The sequence below is a fragment of the Vicugna pacos genome, chromosome 2 (assembly GCF_048564905.1).
Source record: "Vicugna pacos chromosome 2, VicPac4, whole genome shotgun sequence".
Taxonomy (NCBI): Eukaryota; Metazoa; Chordata; class Mammalia; order Artiodactyla; family Camelidae; genus Vicugna; species Vicugna pacos.
Window position 1 is genome coordinate 123,001,889 of NC_132988.1, and position 6,093 is coordinate 123,007,981.

The following is a 6,093-nucleotide window of genomic DNA, read 5'->3' on the forward strand; positions in this document are numbered from 1 at the left end:
ATAACTTTTTTTGTCCTATAAAATCCTATTATTGCTTACTTTTTCATTTGACAGTTTTCAAGGTCTATCCAAGTTGAATCAGGCCCAGCACTTCTAGTCCATGTTGTGCTGTATTCCCTAGACTGCATCCACCACACTTACTTGCCCACACCCCTAGGGAAGGACACTAGGAAAGGCAGATTCTAAAATGGGGGGGAGGACATAGCTCAGTGATAAAGCGCATGCTTAGCATGCTCGAGGTCCTGGGTTCAATCCCCAGTACCTCCATTAAAAAATAATAATAATAAATAAAATAAAATTGTTTCTGGGGGAAGGGTATAGCTCAAGTGGTACAGTACATGATCAGCACCCAGGAGCTCCCAGGTTCAATACCCAGTACCTCCTCCAAGAAGAAATCAATGAAGAAACCTAATTACCTCCCCGTCAGAAAATTAAATGGTCCCTAAGATTCACACCCTCTGATTTACACACCCTGTGTAATCCTTCCTCCGTAGTGTGGCAAGAACCTTTGAAGTGATGGCATGTCATTCCTGTGATTAAGTTATTAATCAGTAGACTTTGAGTTACTCAAAAGGGTGGCCATCCGGTGTGGGACTAATCTAATCATCTGAACCATTTAAAAGAAGCAAAGAAAACCTCTAAGACTAGGGAGTTTTTTGAATGTATGAGGTAAAAGGGAATCTTTTATTAGCTTTTTAATTTCCTTAATATTTGTTGATCTATTCAGGTTTTCTATTTCTTATTGTCCTGATTGTGACATTTCATATTTCCTCAGGTTTTACCCAGATTTCAAATTCATACTTCTAACATGTATCAGCTTTATACCTTTCTTTTACATTTATATCTTTCATTTAAATGGAATTAATCTTTGTAAATCATATGAAATAGGGATCTAGTCGTAGGTTTATCCTTTAATGAGCCCAATTTCCCAAGCATCATCTATCTAACCACCCATTCCTTGCCCAGTGATTAACAGAGCCCCTTTTATTTTATATAAATGTCCACATTGCCACAGAATGTATCTTATTTTATCTTTGCTCTTTCCCAATTCAAATGTTTACAAAACACTATATATTTTTACTCTATATATTTAATAATCATGACAACCCTGAAAGTTATTGTCTGTGTTTCTCAGATGAGAAGTTTGGAAAGATTGCATTTAGCCTAAAACCCACATAATACTGAGTGACATACCAGGACTTCTGACTCCAAACTAGTTTCTCTTTTCTCAATTCCCCTATTGCCTGTTGAAGCAACTGATTTCTTGTACCTAATTTTATTCTTTTATTTACATATTTATTGAACACCAAAATATATTCCAGACACTAGTCTACATCCTAGGGCTGCAACAGCAAATAAGCCAGATAAAAATCTCAGCCCTCCTAGAACTAACATGGCTGAGGGCCCGGGGTAGCTCTGAACACAGAGGTGAAAACTAAGAAAATCACCTTTGGTAACAATGGTTATTCTGGTACCTACCTGGCATCCATCCTTCCAAGGAGTTCAGTGCTTCAGGTCGTTTGCAGGGTCAAAGGAGGTTCCATGGAAGTTCTCCGACTCTAATTAGTGGAGGGAGGAACAGCAACTGAATCCTCAAGTCAGATAAGACACAATGGAGGCACCAAGACTACACCTCTACCTCTGGGCAATTTCAAAAGTTCCTTTAGTCTGCCAGAGAGAAGGTTTCAGTCCTTTCCTCTGTCACCTGAATTAGCTTAAGAATGTATTTCTGCCCGCGGCTGCAGCATCTGCAGCGTGAATCATTGTCCCCAGGTCTGAGGGCAGGCCTGCGCCGGGGACCTCGCAGCTGACGTGGTGTTTGTGATAAAGGGCAAGGCCAACCTGGGGACCTGCTTCGAGGGCCTCCACAAGCACTACCTGCTTCCGGTGGTCGAGTATTTTAATGGTGATCCTCCTGCCGAGATGGGCTTCAGGGGAGACTATGCGGGGCCCAGTACAGCCTCGTGGTGTTCAACACGGTGGACAGCGCTCCACAGTCCCACGTCCAATGTCGTGCTCCCACCAGTAGAGCCTGAGTTTGTCACCTGGCTGGATGGCATGAAGTTCATGGGTGGGGTGGCGAAGGCTGCAGCTTCACGCCGAAGGTCTCAGCAGGGCCTTGCAGGCAGTTTCAAGAAGACGCGCGAGCAGAACGGCCAAACACACTGAGTCGGCCTCCTTATCTTGTAACTGGCGCCGGACCTGCTGCCTACTGTCGAGAGTACCACGTACTCTGGGTGCACGTCCGAGAGCCTTGTGCAGAAGACTAGGGAGCCAGGGATCTACTTCTCCATCATGTGTCCCCAGAAGCTGCCTGCCCTGCAGCTTCTGTTGGAGAAGGCTCTTCCTCCAGCCAGGCCATGCTGGAGCCACTCCAGCCGCCAGCAGATGTGAGCCAGGACCCGATGCACATGGTGCTGGTGCGGGGCCTTGTGCTGTCCGTTGCGGGTGGCTCGGCCCCAGGCCCCCTCCAGCCAGAGTAGCCTGTGCCCTGCCTCCAGCTCCACCCTCGGGGGCTACACTCTCGGCAGCCCCCCAGCAGCCTCTGCCTCGCCCCACCAGTTCCTCAGCAGTAGTACCAGGTCCCCGGGAACCTAAGTGCAGCTCAGGCGGCAGCCCAGAACGCAACAGAGGCTGCCAAGAACCAGAAGGCTGGGCTGAGCCCTCGCTTCTCGCCCATCAGCCCTCTTCAGCAGGCCGCTCCAGGAGTGGGCCCCCTACAGCCTGGCCCAGGCGCCCCGCTGCCCCCAAGGGTCCCTGGCGCCCCAGGCCGCCTCCCGCTTCCCAGCCCAGCCTGGTCTCCACTGTGGCCGCTGGCCCGGGCCTGGCGCCCCCTGCGCAGCCTGGGGCACGTCCTTGGCGGGCACCATGGCCCCAGGCGGCGTGAGCGGCCCTTCTCCGGCCCAGCTCCGGGCCCAGGCTCTCGGCGGTCATTAGTCAGTCTCCAAAGCACTCCTGGCCTGGAACGGGTTCCTCAGGTGGCAAGAGAAGCCCAAACCTGCCTCCGTGGACGCCGACACCAAGCTGACGTGTCCCTGCCTTGTGTGGGGGCAGTCTACGTGAAGTATCGCGAGAACCTGAAAACCGGGCAGTGGCCCCAGGCGCTGATCGTGCGGCTCATCCCCCAGCTATGGACCACCCTGGGCCCTTTGTTCCAGAAATCAGGGATGGTCCAGCTCCCCTTCACCAAGGACCTGGACTCCCTCAAAGGCCTCTACCGCCTCTTGGGCATCGGCTCCGCGGGCTGCGTGCACTTCCACCGCACGGCCCCCTGCGAGGCACGCGTGCTCATGCTCCTGAACTCGTCCAAGAAGATCTTCAGGGGCCTCATCCCCTACGACCAGCGCAGCTTCGTCAATGGCATCCGGCCAGTCATCACCCACCACAAGCAAGTCCAGCAGCAGCGCAGGTTAGGGGCACAGCAGGCGCCCCCTGGGCTGGGCCTCATTCTGGAGGTCCAGGCAAGACCCTCACAGAACTGCTGTCACCGCCGCAGCCCTGGCCTAAAGATACCACAGGGGCCTCAGCGGCCGTGGGGCAGCCCCAGCCCCAGGGTGCCTCCCAGGCCTCCCCACTCCAGGTGCCCCACAAAGCCCTCCTGGAGTGGCCTCTGGGCAACCCCCTCCCAGACTCATCCTTCGGCCACAAAACCCAGCTGTGGAGCTTCCTCCTTAAACCACCACCGTCCCAGACTGGGGTGTCCCCTGAGGCCTCCCTCCACCACCTCCAGCCATCAGAGGCCCCTGCACTTCTGCCACCACCACACCAGGGCCTGGGGCATTCTCAGCTGGGGCCTCCCCTCCTGCACCCGCCACCCGCCCAGCCCTGGCTGGCCTGCCCAGCTCCCCCTGAGGGCTCCACTGCCAGGTCAGATGCTGCTGAGGGGGGCGGTCCCCAGGCCGGGTCCCCTAGCAGGGCCTGCAGCCCAGCATCATGGTGGACAACATCCTCATGGACCTCGTCTGAACCCCCAACACCCAGTAAAGTTCCTTTTAACACACACACACACACACACACACACACACACAATGTATTTCTTACTCTCTAACACAGCCCCTCCCCTACTCCCATGATTAAGCCTGATATTTCAGAATGTCTTGGGTGGAAAGGAAGAGCAGCCACTTTCCACCATCATGAAGGCCCCTTGCAGAGAGATTTCTTCTCATTTTAAAACATTTTAACATTTAAGACTAGAAAGAAAGTCAAATTTATGTAATTCATCAAACTTCATAGTGGTAGATCAGTTTAAGATTACTAAAATCTGACTACAAGATGGAATGATTTAAAGGATGACTTAAAGGGAATAAAAAGTGAATTCCTGATGGACAGATGGCATTATCCAATTTCACCTTTTATAAGTAGTAATTGCATTTTTAACTGGGCCCCTGGGCACCCCTAGTAAAAACAGTATTTTCCAGCCTCTGGCATGATCATCTGACTGATTTCTGGCCAGTAGTATGTGGGCAACTTCTCAATCATTCTCTTAAAAGAGGACATGTTCTCCTTTCCCTTTCCGCAAGCTGAAAGAGGCCCTGATGGGGACACTTTCGACTGTGGGGGTAAGGGGGACATCCTATGAATGGCACAGCAAAGTAAGAGCCTGAACCCCTCTTGGCTTTATGGAACAGAACCTCAATACCAACTGGGACTTCAACACAATAGAGAATTCACCTTCTAGCTGGTTTAAGTCACTGTTATCTAGATCCCATGAGACCAAACATATATCCTCACCAGCATCCACCAATGTCCAGCCACCATCCCATTTCTTCCTAACATCCACCTTTAGCATTTCCACTGCAACCCAAATAATTTTTCTCTTGTTCTTTAGTGAAAAGAGTTGTTGTCCACTTCCTACCAACAATTAGTATCAAGTAGAGAATACATCCTACATTAATTTAACTTTGTTAAACCCCAGGCAGTCATAATTCTTTCAAATTTTAAGAACTGAGTTGGGAGGGGAGGGTATAGCTCAAGTAGTAGAGCACATGCTTAGCATACTTAAGGTCCTGGGTTCAATCCCCAGCACCACCTCTAAAGGTATATAAATAATAAGTGAACATAATTACCTCCCCCAGAAAGAATTGAGTTGCCAGACCACTAAGAATTTTGTAGATTTTTATTATTTCACTATTAACAATTTTTAATCTTGAAATGGGTTAATCATAAAGTAAAAACTAACCATATATTTGTTTTTATACATTATATACACTTGAGAAATAAATAGTATTGTAAGCATTAAAAAAAAAAGCATCATTATGTACAAATAAGGCTTCAAGCCAAATGTATAAATACAGGACCCACTGGGGATTTGATTCCCAAGGCTTCTGTTACTAAAAGCAGAAGCAGAAAGTAACCAGGGTGCACAGTCAATAACAAACTCTACTTCGGCTAGAAATCACAGAAGTAACAGAAAAAGCACCCCGTTGGATTGATAAAAAATACCTTGAATTAAGGTACTTGACTGGTCATGTCTTCAGAGGTTTGGCACTGAACAAAGATACAACTTTGGTACAATACAGATTAAAACAATGCCCTTTAAAAACCTAAGCACAGAGAAAATCACGCTTCACCACCACCACCTGGCATCACATCTCCTTCCAAATTAACCTCATCCATAAAAATCCAAACCACTTGGCACTCTCGTTCTCCCGGCTATTTATCAATAAAAGGGTTTAGGGTTTTCTGGATGGCTCTGAAAAAGAGTCCTGGTTTGTCATATCTGGGGCATATTGGTGGGAAACGATGTAGAAGTCTTGATGGAGTCGCAGAGATAACCATACCATGGGCATTGCCTCCAGGAGGTCTGGGTCCTTACCTGGCTCCACCACCAACTTGGTATATAGTTCCAGGCATGTGGCCAAACCTCACTAAGCCTGGGTTTTTGTAAAGCAGAGATAATAGTAACTGCCCTTCTCACCCCCTGTTGTGAGTCTCTAATTAAGTGATGCATGTTCAAGTCTTTAGAAAATTATAAAAGGGTTCCTCAGCTATCATATATATTAATTCAAATCGAGATCTAGAATTGGAGGCTTTTTGACAATGCTCAACTCAGAAAAGGCACTCATATGAGAGCAAGGTATTCCAAGGAGGGAA

At 48.7% G+C, this 6,093-nt stretch overlaps 1 pseudogene; it reads left to right on the plus strand.

The window, feature by feature from the left end:
• Window positions 1-1,721: 1,721 nt before the first annotated feature.
• LOC140688798 (mediator of RNA polymerase II transcription subunit 25 pseudogene) lies at window positions 1,722-3,966 on the plus strand (annotated as a pseudogene).
• The last annotated feature ends 2,127 nt before the right edge of the window (window positions 3,967-6,093 follow it).